The sequence below is a fragment of the Oncorhynchus mykiss genome, chromosome 8 (genome assembly GCF_013265735.2).
Source record: "Oncorhynchus mykiss isolate Arlee chromosome 8, USDA_OmykA_1.1, whole genome shotgun sequence".
NCBI classification, from domain to species: Eukaryota; Metazoa; Chordata; class Actinopteri; order Salmoniformes; family Salmonidae; genus Oncorhynchus; species Oncorhynchus mykiss.
The window spans coordinates 51,777,022-51,789,156 of NC_048572.1; the positions used below are offsets into that span (position 1 = coordinate 51,777,022).

Consider the following 12,135-nt stretch of genomic DNA (forward strand, 5'->3'; position numbering starts at 1 on the left):
AATGTGATTGAGTCCTGACTGACAGGCTTGATGCTGACTTCTCTGAATGGAGAGAGACCTGGCACTCAACACATCCACAATGTGGAACTGAAGGTGATTACTAATAATACAGTACAGGAGAAATGGACAGTATTTGCAACATCCTTGTCATTCCATGTGTCACTAGTGAACTCTGCCTCAACTCTGCCCATTTCTACAGATGGAGAGGACTGTAGGTGATTTTGCCAGATGCCGGCCTCGGTCGTTTGATGGGGAGACCATAATTGGGTAGGTTTTATCTGACCTGTTCAACCTTCAACGCAATATAAGTTTGTGTGTCAGATATCACCTATCCCTAACTGCCTTTGGTAATAGAACAGTGACTCTGTGTGTATGTGTTCACAGAAACATGTATGGAGCCAGCACATGGAGATTTGCAAGATGATGTTATGAAGTCCAGACTACAGACATGCTTGTCACTGAATGGAGAGAGACCTGGAACTCGGCATTACAATTTTACTAGACACAACTTTTACTTGTATTGTCTTAATTATTTAATTGAATGGTATCCGTCAATATGGGGAGGGAGAAACCCTGTGTATTCTGCACCAGGATCAGGAGACTCCTGTTGTATACGTGACACCACACAGGAAGGTATGACCACTCTGACATGCCAAGGTAGCCCAATTACCACCTGACAAAATGCAGATAGACAAAGTATCTGTTTTGGCTGGGAATGACAATTAAATGTGAAAGGTGCACATTGTTATATTAGCAGAATACTGCTTCTATGGAATTATGGAAAGGGTTGTTTATTCTACATAGACCTGTTACTACATTTGAAAGTTATCAGAACACTTAGTTTAGAATATCTACATAAATTCAGCAATTGCATTCCTCTCATATTACTCAGTACACTACTGACATATTTAAAGCTTCCTTCGGCATCTCACTATACATCTGCCTGTAGTTATTGAACTCAACCTGCAAGAGGTTTGTTTGTTGTGATTGAGTGGGGGAAAACAGCTGAAGGCAGGTTTCTGACAGATGGGTGTGTCTTGGTGTTGGCAAGGACACACCCAAGAAACACCCAAGTCAAACCACACGCAAGCCAACTCACGTTTGGCTTCTGTCATGGCTGCCAGCATTTCTTGAGGAGCAATCCAAAAAAACTAGGCCAAATCGGCGGGTGGAGTTCCCCTTCAAGGTTGTTTGCGTAACCCCGGTTCTCTGATGTTATGAATGAGATATCTCACGGGAGGATTTGCTAGGATCACCTACATCCGTTGGAGACAGACAGACAGGTAAAGTGGTGAAAGAGGTGAGACCCTCACCTTCCTGGTTATTCTCAAGCATGCTTCTCTTGTGAGCAATCGATTTCAATGACTCAATATTCTTGACAAAAACGGATGAATGTAACTAAAGCTGGGAATGTCAACACAATGCTATGAGGATGTCATGTCATGTCATTGGAGGAGTGGGTGAGTGACTGACTTTTTCCCCTTATATCGTTTTTCGGTGGCTACACACAGCTAGAGATGCAGGTGTTATTTGGTCAGCTAGCAAGAACTTAAACGGCTGTTATCCGTTAGCATATTTACAAATTTACAAATTTGCAAATTTACTCTGGCTATCTACTCCGATTTCAGAGCACTCTCGTCTGAGTGTGCCAGAGTGCAAAAGGCTGATGAATTTATGAACGTGTAACACCCTCCAAATATGACCGATGTTAGGAAACGTAGGCAAAAAAAGTAATAGTTAGTCAAGAATGCTCTAGATAACATGTAAACAGCCTAACCAGTTTTGCTACGGCGAGTAAAATGGTAAGAGTGAGGTGTTCTCTCATTTGCGTCTAGAAGTAGCTAGCTAGCAAACTAGCCAACTTTAGCCAGTTAGCTTGGGTGCTTGGCTGGGACTAGCATGCATTTTCAGGCAGGCTGCAGAAGGAATAGGAGGTTTCATTTATCTGTGCAATTTTGACGGCCAACTAGCTGAAAAAGTTTGAGAGGGTTTATCTAATGTCCCTTCGTTAGATTTTAGCTCATCATGCTCTGGCTAGCATTAATTGTTGATCCTGTTGTTGTTGATGTGCATAACTGAGGGAGAAAGAGGCTATCTTTTCATTGTGGTTTGATCAATAGGATTGTAAAGTACCCAAATGTAAGAGGACTCTTGTGGTTTTCACATATTTGCATAAATCTTTTCAGGTATATTTTGTAGCTTTTGGTGAATGCGTGCTAATGATCTAAAGTTGTTGTTGCTGCAACTGCCTGTAAACACACAGTCCAGTTTAAAGTGAATGATGGTTTTATTTACTGCAGTGTCTTATAATTCTCCAAACGCACGGCCACTTTCCCACTCTATATTGCTATAGAATTCCTAAACATAAGAATTTAATAAGATTTCATGTTGCTAAAATGCTGTCAGTTCCAATTTAAATGCAACAATGTGTGTGAAACATTGTTTCATTTAAACAAGTTATTTTCAAAGAGATGGCTAACAGCAAGCACACTGCAATAACAAAACACATTTCCACCCACCAGAAGATGATAATTTGAAACTTAACTTCTTGTTGAAAGCTATTCTTGAAAAGGGAGAAGCTAACAAATTAGTAACAACATTCTCTTTGATAACACCTGCTGCTGCTGCAAACTAGCTGTGGGAAAACTACTGATCGCTATTGCTCAGTGACCTGTTTTTAAAAAAAAACATTTTTTTCACCTTTATTTAACCAGGTAGGCTAGTTGAGAACAAGTTCTCATTTACAACTGCGACCTGGCCAAGATAAAGCATAGCAGTGTGAACAGACAACAACACAGAGTTACACATGGAGTAAACAATAAACAAGTCAATAACACAGTAGAAAGAAAAAAAGAGTCTCTATACATTGTGTGCAAAAGGCATGAGGAGGTAGGCGGATAATTACAATTTTGCAGATTAACACAGGAGTGATAAATGATCAGATGGTCATGTGCAGGTAGAGATACTGGTGTGCAAAAGAGCAGAAAAGTAAATAAATATAAACAGTATGGGGATGAGGTAGGTAAATTGGGTGGGCTATTTACCAATAGACTATGTACAGCTGCAGCGATCGGTTAGCTGCTCAGATAGCAGATGTTTGAAGTTGGTGAGGGAGAAGTCTCTAACTTCAGCGATTTTTGCAATTCGTTCCAGTCACAGGCAGCAGAGAACTGGAAAGAGAGGCGGCCAAATTAGGTGTTGGCTTTAGTGATGATCAGTGAGATACACCTGCTGGAGCGCGTGCTACGGGTGGGTGTTGCCATCGTGACCAGTGAACTGAGATAAAGCGGAGCTTTACCTAGCATGGACTTGTAGATGACCTGGAGCCAGTGGGTCTGGCGACGAATATGTAGCGAGGGCCAGCCGACTAGAGCATACAGGTCGCAGTGGTGAGTGGTATAAGGTGCTTTAGTAACTAAACGGACGGCACTGTGATAAACTGCATCCAGTTTGCTGAGTAGAGTATTGGAAGCTATTTTGTAGATGAAGTCGAGGATCGGTAGTATAGTCAGTTTTACTAGGGTTATTTTGGCGGCGTGAGTGAAGGAGGCTTTGTTGTGGAATAGAAAGCTGACTCTAGATTTGATTTTAGATTGGAGATGTTTGATATGAGTCTGGAAGGAGAGTTTACAGTCTAGCCAGACACCTAGGTACTTATAGATGTCCACATATTCTATGTCGGAACCATCCAGGGTGGTGATGCTAGTCGGGCGTGCGGGTGCAGGCAGCGAACAGTTGAAAAGCATGCATTTGGTTTTACTAGCGTTTAAGAACAGTTGGAGGCCACGGAAGGAGTGTTGAATGGCATTGAAGCTCGTTTGGAGGTTAGATAGCACAGTGTCCAAGGAAGGGCCGGATGTATAGAGAATGGTGTCGTCTGCGTAGAGGTGGATCAGGGAATCGCCCGCAGCAAGAGCAACATCATTGATTTATACAGAGAAAAGAGTCGGCCCGAGAATTGAACCCTGTGGCACCCCCATAGAGACTGCCAGAGGACCGGACAACATGCCCTCCGATTTGACACACTGAACTCTGTCTGCAAAGTAGTCGGTGAACCAGGCAAGGCAGTCATTGGAAAAACCGAGGCTACTGAGTCTGCCGATAAGAATATGGTGATTGACAGAGTCGAAAGCCTTGGCCAGATCGATGAAGACGGCTGCACAGTACTGTCTTTTATCGATAGCGGTTATATCGTTTGGTACCTTGAGCGTGGCTGAGGTGCACCCGTGACCGGCTCGGAAACCAGATTGCATAGCGGAGAAGGTACGGTGGGATTCAAGATGGTCAGTGATCTGTTTGTTGACTTGGCTTTCGAAGACCTTAGATAGGCTGGGCAGGATGGATATAGGTCTGTAACAGTTTGGGTCCAGGGTGTCTCCCCCTTTGAAGAGGGGGATGACTGCGGCAGCTTTCCAATCCTTGGGGATCTCAGACGATATGATAAGAGAGGTTGAACAGGCTGGTAATAGGGGTTGCGACAATGGCGGCGGATAGTTTCAGAAATAGAGGGTCCAGATTGTCAAGCCCAGCTGATTTGTACGGGTCCAGGTTTTGCGATAATCATGGATTTATCGGTGATGACTGTGTTACCTAGCCTCAGTGCATTGGGCAGCTGGAAGGAGGTGCTCTTGTTCTCCATGGACTTTACAGTGTTCCAGGACTTTTTGGAATTTGAGCTACAGGATGCAAATTTCTGCTTGAAGAAGCTGGCCTTTGCTTTCCTGACTGACTGCATGTGTTGGTTCCTGACTTCCCTGAACAGTTGCATATCGCGGGGACTATTCGATGCTATTGCAGTCCCCCACAGGATGTTTTTGTGCTGGTCGAGGGCAGTCAGGTCTGGAGTGAGGGCTATATCTGTTCTTATTTCTGCATTTCTTTGAACGGAGCATGCTTATCTAAGATGGTGAGGAAGTTACTTTTAAAGAATGACCAGGCATCCTCAACTGACGGGATGAGGTCAATATCCTTCCAGGATACCCGGGCCAGGTCGATTAGGAAGGCCTGCTCGCAGAAGTGTTTTAGGGAGCGTTTGACAGTGATGAGGGGTGTTTTTTTGCCTGTGGATCTGTAGCGGATACAGGCAATGAGGCAGTGATCGCTGAGATCCTGGTTGAAGACAGCGGAGGTGTATTTAGAGGGCCAGTTGGTCAGGATAATGTCTATGAGGGTGCCCTTATTTACAGATTTAGGGTTGTACCTGGTGGGTTCCTTGATGATTTGTGTGAGATTGAGGGCATCTAGCTTAGATTGTAGGACTGCCGGGGTGTTAAGCATATCCCAGTTTAGGTCACCTAACAGAACAAACTCTGAAGCTAGATGGGGGCGATCAATTCACAAATGGTGTCCAGGGCACAGCTGGGAGCTGAGGGGGGTCGGTAGCAGGCGGCAACAGTGAGAGACTTATTTCTGGAGAGAGTAATTTTTAAAATTAGTAGTTCGAACTGTTTGGGTATGGACCTGGAAAGTATGACATTACTTTGCAGGCTATCACTGCAGTAGACTGCAACTCCTCACCCTTTGGCAGTTCTATCTTGACGGAAGATGTTATAGTTGGGAATGGAAATCTCCGAATTTTTGGTGGCCTTCCTAAGCCAGGATTCAGACACGGCAAGGACATCAGGGTTGGCAGAGTGTGCTAAAGCAGTGAGTAAAACAAACGTAGGGAGGAGGCTTCTGATGTTGACATGCATGAACCAAGGCTTTTTCGATCACAGAAGTCAACAAATGAGGGTGCCTGGGGACATGCAGGGCCTGGGTTTACCTCCACATCCCCCGCGGAACAGAGGAGGAGTAGTATGAGGTTGCGGCTAAAGGCTATCAAAACTGGTCGCCTAGAGCGTTGGGGACAAAGAATAAAAGGAGCAGATTTCTGGGCATGGTAGAATATATTCAGGGCATAATGCGCAGACAAGGGGTATGGTGGGGTGCAGGTACAGCGGAGGTAAGCCCAGGCACTGGGTGATGATAAGAGAGGTATCTCTGGACATGCTGGTTGTAATGGGTGAGGTCACCGCATGTGTGGGAGGTGGGACAAAGGAGGTATCAGAGGTATGAAGAGTGGAACTAGGGGCTCCATTGTACACTAAAACAATGATAATTAACCTGAACAACAGTATACAAGGCATATTGACATTTGAGAGAGACATACAGCGAGGCATACAGTAATCGCAGGTGTTGATTGGGAGAGCTAGCTAAAACAGGTGAGACAACAACAGCTAATCAGCTAGCACAACAACAGGTCAAAAAGGCGATGACTAGGCAGAGAGGGTCGGATTAACTACACACAGAGCCTGAGTTCGCGGCTGGGGCCGACAGATAAAACATAAACAAACAGAATGGAGTACCGTGATTAATGGACAGGCCAGCAGGCATCAGCTATGTAGCCAAGTGATTGCAGTGTCCAGCAGGCATCAGCTATGTAGCCAAGTGATCACAGTATCCAGGGGGCAGCAGTCGATGGGACAGGGGAAGCCGCCACTACGCTAGCGACACAGCGTTTAAAGTTAGTAGCACGGGGGTGGTAGGGGAGGTCTGCTCAGGGTTGGCAGGGAGATGTGCCTGCTAGCAAGGGGATGTGCCTGGCTCACGGCTAACTGGTGCTAGCTTCGTGGCAGTGGCGTTAGCCAAGGTCCAGAGTTTACAGCAAGGATCCGGTGGAGTATTGGGCTCTAGCCATGTATGAGTGGGGTTCAGGTGAACAGCTGAGTAGGCCGGGAGGTGGGCCTCAGGGATAGCTTCGGTACTGGGTGCAAGCTATCTGTGAAGATCAGAAGTAGTGGTCCAGGGCCTCCCGGGTGGCGCAGTGGTTAAGGGCGCTGTACTGCAGCGCCAGCTGTGCCATCAGAGTCCTGGGTTCGCGCCCAGGCTCTGTCGTAACCGGCCGCGACCGGGAGGTCCGTGGGGCGACGCACAATTGGCCTAGTGTCGCCCGGGTTAGGGAGGGCTTGGTCGGTAGGGTTGTCCTTGTCTCATCGCGCACCAGCGACTCCTGTGGCGGGCTGGGCGCAGTGTACGCTAGCCAAGGTGGCCAGGTGCACGGTGTTTCCTCCGGCGCATTGGTGCGGCTGGCTTCCGGGTTGGATGTGCGCTGTGTTAAAGAAGCAGCGGCTTGGTTGGTTGTGTATCGGAGGACGCATGACTTTCAACCTTCGTCTCTCCCGAGCCCGTACGGGAGTTGTAGCGATGAGACAAGATAGCTACTACACAATTGGATACTACGAAATTGGGGAGAAAAAGGGGTAAAATTCAAAAAAAAAAATAAGTAGTGGTCCAGGGATTATGGCAGGAATCCGGCGTTGTTGTGGAGAGACAGACTGTTGGCCTTCAAGAAGGCAGAAGTTTCCAGAAGTTTGTGTAAAAACGGTCCCATCCATTAAGTCAAAACGTGATTGGTTGATTCCACTTTCTCTCCAAAATGTTTCCCTAATACAGTTGAATGGCAGATGTCTTTATCTAGCTTCTGATGGCCTAGCCAATGGCTGACTTAGCTAGCTAGATGTATCTCACCAGAGACCAGCAAAGAAAAATCCTGATTGGATCTTTTTTCTCCCTTTCCTTTCAAACAAAAAAACGGATGAGATTAATATTATTATATTGTTATAATAATTATTTAATACATTCTTAGCACTTCTCTGAAGGTGAGGCCCATCCTCACTGTGTTTGGGTTAGTAATAATTTGTAAAGTGCCATTATTTTCCCTCAGTATGCATTTTTTCACTATTCTGAATGTCTAAAGAATCCATATGTTGTTCTAAAATATGAACATAGCAGTTGAAAATCCAATAACTGCATTAGAGTCATAGTCCCTTACCAGTAGCAAAACTGTTCTTCCCCTCACAGACAAAAAAATTGCATGTGTAGGCACACACAGAATCAGCAGACACAAAACAGCTTGTAACCCCATTTGGTTGTTTTTATTCTCATGTATTGTTTGAGGCCAATTCTGGCCTTTGAGGCTACCATCCTCTCATCTATTGACATGTTCTGGGCTGGCTGAAAATAGGTCTTGCAGGCCTCAACAATGCTGGGGTAGAGAGGTTTGATTTTGCACAGTCTATCAAATGTTGCTGTGCCTCTCTTCTTGTCATTCGCTTCATCATCCTTTGGGTCACTGATATGAAGCGCCTGTGAGAGAACCAGAAACCTTTTGCAAGACCTAAGTCATGGGGAAAGGCAGTTGGTAGAGAGATTATGTTTTCCAGTAGTCCCTCAGGGTTTTCAGCTTCACCAGCCCCATGTAGATGACCAGTGAAAGATAGCAGAAAAAGTCTGAAATGGAAATGGGCTTCCATGCTACTTTTTTGCCTGCTTGCTTCTTCTCCCTATACTTATTCGTGTTAGACACGAGCGAATCAACAAGGGATTGGGTGAAAAACAGCTGAAAAAGCTGAAGGGGGCTGTACGTAGCAGTCATGTTCAGCTGAGGTCCTGGCTTCCTTTTCGGCCTAAATGTTGGTTTAGGTGGCTCCACATCATCTTCTAGGACAGTTTGCCAACGCCCTTCTGTCCCTTTGTTAGCAGGTGGCACACTTCCCCTCCTCCGCTTCTTTGTCAGTGCCTTCACACCTCTAGATGGCCCGGGTGGTGTGGAGCCGGAGACAACAGGTGTCCGGCTGGATGAACCAGCTTCAGTGGGGGATGGACACCTTGGCACTGGGGGCTCCCATTCGGAGTAAGTGTCACTGTGAAAGAAAATGTTCAGTTAGAATAGTTTCACATATGAGCCCTGTAATAACAGTTATAATAAACAGATATATATATATATATATATATATAGTGTACAGGGAACATAAGGTTGAAGTGCTGTTCCATTTCACTTTGGCCATTATTGTGGGCCTGCCCTCCCCTCAACAGCCTCAAATAGGCTATTTCGTGTAGGGGTGGGGTGGAGCGGCAGACACGCGCATCTCGGCCATGCTCCCTCTAATCCACAATATGTTGACTGAGTGGAGGAAGCATGGTCGCTGTGTTGAGATGTGTGGGTTTGCTGTTACATTCTACTCCATTCCATTTATATATATATATATATATATATATATATATATATATATATATATATATACATACATACATACATACATACATACAGTGCCTTGCGAAAGTATTCGGCCCCCTTGAACTTTGCAACCTTTTGCCACATTTCAGGCTTCAAAGAATCAACAATGGAAGAGTGGCAAGAAGAAAGCCATTTCTTAAAGATATCCATAAAAAGTGTTGTTTAAAGTTTGCCACAAGCCACCTGGGAGACACACCAAACATGTGGAAGAAGGTGCTCTGGTCAGATGAAACCAAAATTGAACTTTTTGGCAACAATGCAAAACGTTATGTTTGGCGTAAAAGCAACACAGCTGAACACACCATCCCCACTGTCAAACATGGTGGTGGCAGCATCATGGTTTGGGCCTGCTTTTCTTCAGCAGGGACAGGGAAGATGGTTAAAATTGATGGGAAGATGGATGGAGCCAAATACAGGACCATTCTGGAAGGAAACCTGATGGAGTCTGCAAAAGACCTGAGACTGGGACGGAGATTTGTCTTCCAACAAGACAATGATCCAAAACATTAAGCAAAATCTACAATGGAATGGTTCAAAAATAAACATATCCAGGTGTTAGAATGGCCAAGTCAAAGTCCAGACCTGAATCCAATCGAGAATCTGTGGAAAGAACTGAAAACTGCTGTTCACAAATGCTCTCCATCCAACCTCACTGAGCTCAAGCTGTTTTGCAAGGAGGAATGGGAAAAAATTTCAGTCTCTCGATGTGCAAAACTGATAGAGACATACCCCAAGTGACTTACAGCTGTAATCGCAGCAAAAGGTGGCGCTACAAAGTATTAACTTAAGGGGGCTGAATAATTTTGCACGCCCAATTTTTCAGTTTTTGATTTGTTAAAAAAGTTTGAAATATCCAATAAATGTCGTTCCACTTCATGATTGTGTCCCACTTGTTGTTGATTCTTCACAAAAAAATACAGTTTTATATCTTTATGTTTGAAGCCTGAAATGTGGCAAAAGGTCGCAAAGTTCGAGGGGGCCGAATACTTTCGCAAGGCACTGTATATGTATATGTATGTGTATGTATATATATATATATATATATATATATCACACACACACACACACACACACACACACACACACACACACACACACTGCTCAAAAAATAAAGGGAACACTTAAACAACGCAATGTAACTCCAAGTCAATCACACCTCTGTGAAATCAAACTGTCCACTTAGGAAGCAACACTGATTGACAGTAAATTTAACATGCTGTTGTGCAAATGGAATAGACAACAGGTGGAAATTATAGGCAATTAGCAAAACACCCCCAATAAAGGAGTGGTTCTGCAGGTGGAAACCACAGACCACTTCTCAGTTCCTATGCCTCCTGGCTGATGTTTTGGTCACTTTTGAATGCTGGCGGTGCTTTCACTCTAGTGGTAGCATGAGACGGAGTCTACAACACACACAAGTGGCTCAGGTAGTGCAGCTCATCCAGGATGGCACATCTATGCGAGCTGTGGCAAGAAGGTTTGCTGTGTCTGTCAGCATAGTGTCCAGAGCATGGAGGCGCTACCAGGAGACAGGCCAGTACATCAGGAGACGTGGAGGAGTCCGTAGGAGGGCAACAACCCAGCAGCAGGACCGCTACCTCTGCCTTTGTGCAAGGAGGAGCAGGAGGAGCACTGCCTGAGCCCTGCAAAATGACCTCCATCAGGCCACAAATGTGCATGTGTCTGCTCAAACGGTCAGAAACAGACTCCATGAGGGTGGTATATGAGGGCACGATGTCCACAGGTGGGGGTTGTGCTTACAGCCCAACACCGTGCAGGACGTTTGGCATTTGCCAGAGAACACCAAGATTGGCAAATTCGCCACTGGCGCCCTGTGCTCTTCACAGATGAAAGCAGGTTTACACTGAGCACGTGACAGAGTCTGGAGATGTCGTGGAGAACGTTCTGCTGCCTGCAACATCCTCCAGCATGACCGGTTTGGCGGTGGGTCAGTCATGGTGTGGGGTGGCATTTCTTTGGGGGGGCCGCACAGCCCTCCATGTGCTCGCCAGAGGTAGCCTGACTGCAATTAGGTACCGAGATGAGATCCTCAGACCCTTTGTGAGACTATATGCTGGTGCGGTTGGCCCTGGGTTCCTCCTAATGCAAGACAATCACCTCATGTGACTGGAGTGTGTCAGCAGTTCCTGCAAGAGGAAGGCATTGATGCTATGGACTGGCCCGCCCATTCCGCAGACCTGAATCCAATTGAGCACATCTGGGACAGCATGTCTCGCTCCATCCACCACAGACTGTCCAGGAGTTGGCGGATGCTTTAGTCCAGGTCTGGGAGGAGATCCCTCAGGAGACCATCCGCCACCTCATCAGGAGCATGCCCAGGCGTTGTAGGGAGGTCATACAGGCACGTGGAGGCCACACACACTACTGAGCCTCATTTTGACTTGTTTTAAGGACATTACATCAAAGTTGGATTAGCCTGTAGTGTGGTTTTCCACTTTAATTTTGAGTGTGACTCCAAATCCAGACCTCCATGGGTTGATAAATATGGTTGACTTTGATAATTTTTGTGTGATTTTGTTGTCAGCACATTCAACTATGTAAAGAAAAAAGTATTTAATAAGAATATTTCATTCATTCAGATCTAGGATGTGTTATTTTAGTGTTCCCTTTATTTTTTTGAGCAGTGTGTATGTATATACATATACACACACACACACATACATACATACATAGGCTATGGGTCATACACATACTTACAAACATACCCCCCCACCCACAATGTATAGCCAATGTGTAGAAATGTCAAGAAATCACAAATACTATTTTATATTATTAATTTCAAACATCGGCATTAGCATGAGAATAACTTACCAGTCCAAAATGATGCTCTCTCCGTTCAAAAAATATTCTTCCATTTGGGAGTCAAAGCTATGCTCGCTAACTGAATCGTCCTCCAATAGCCTCTGTCTCATTTTCTCGATCAATTTCTTCTAAAATTGTGTGTACATCTGTATATCTAGACTTAGATATAGCTTTCCCTGACTTAGTCGCCATACTGTTTGAAACATAAACAGCTGAAGATGCGCTTTACCAAAATAGTGCTGTGCGTAACACGC

At 45.2% G+C, this 12,135-nt stretch overlaps 1 long non-coding RNA gene across 1 annotated transcript in view; it reads left to right on the plus strand.

The window, feature by feature from the left end:
• The first annotated feature begins 1,095 nt into the window (after window positions 1-1,095).
• The window catches only part of LOC118965523, a 28,171-nt gene continuing 17,131 nt past the window's right edge, over window positions 1,096-12,135 (plus strand). The window contains exons 1-2 of the long non-coding RNA XR_005052897.1: window positions 1,096-1,283; window positions 8,521-8,674. This is a non-coding gene — a long non-coding RNA (uncharacterized LOC118965523). The remainder of the gene's footprint in view (window positions 1,284-8,520; window positions 8,675-12,135) is intronic.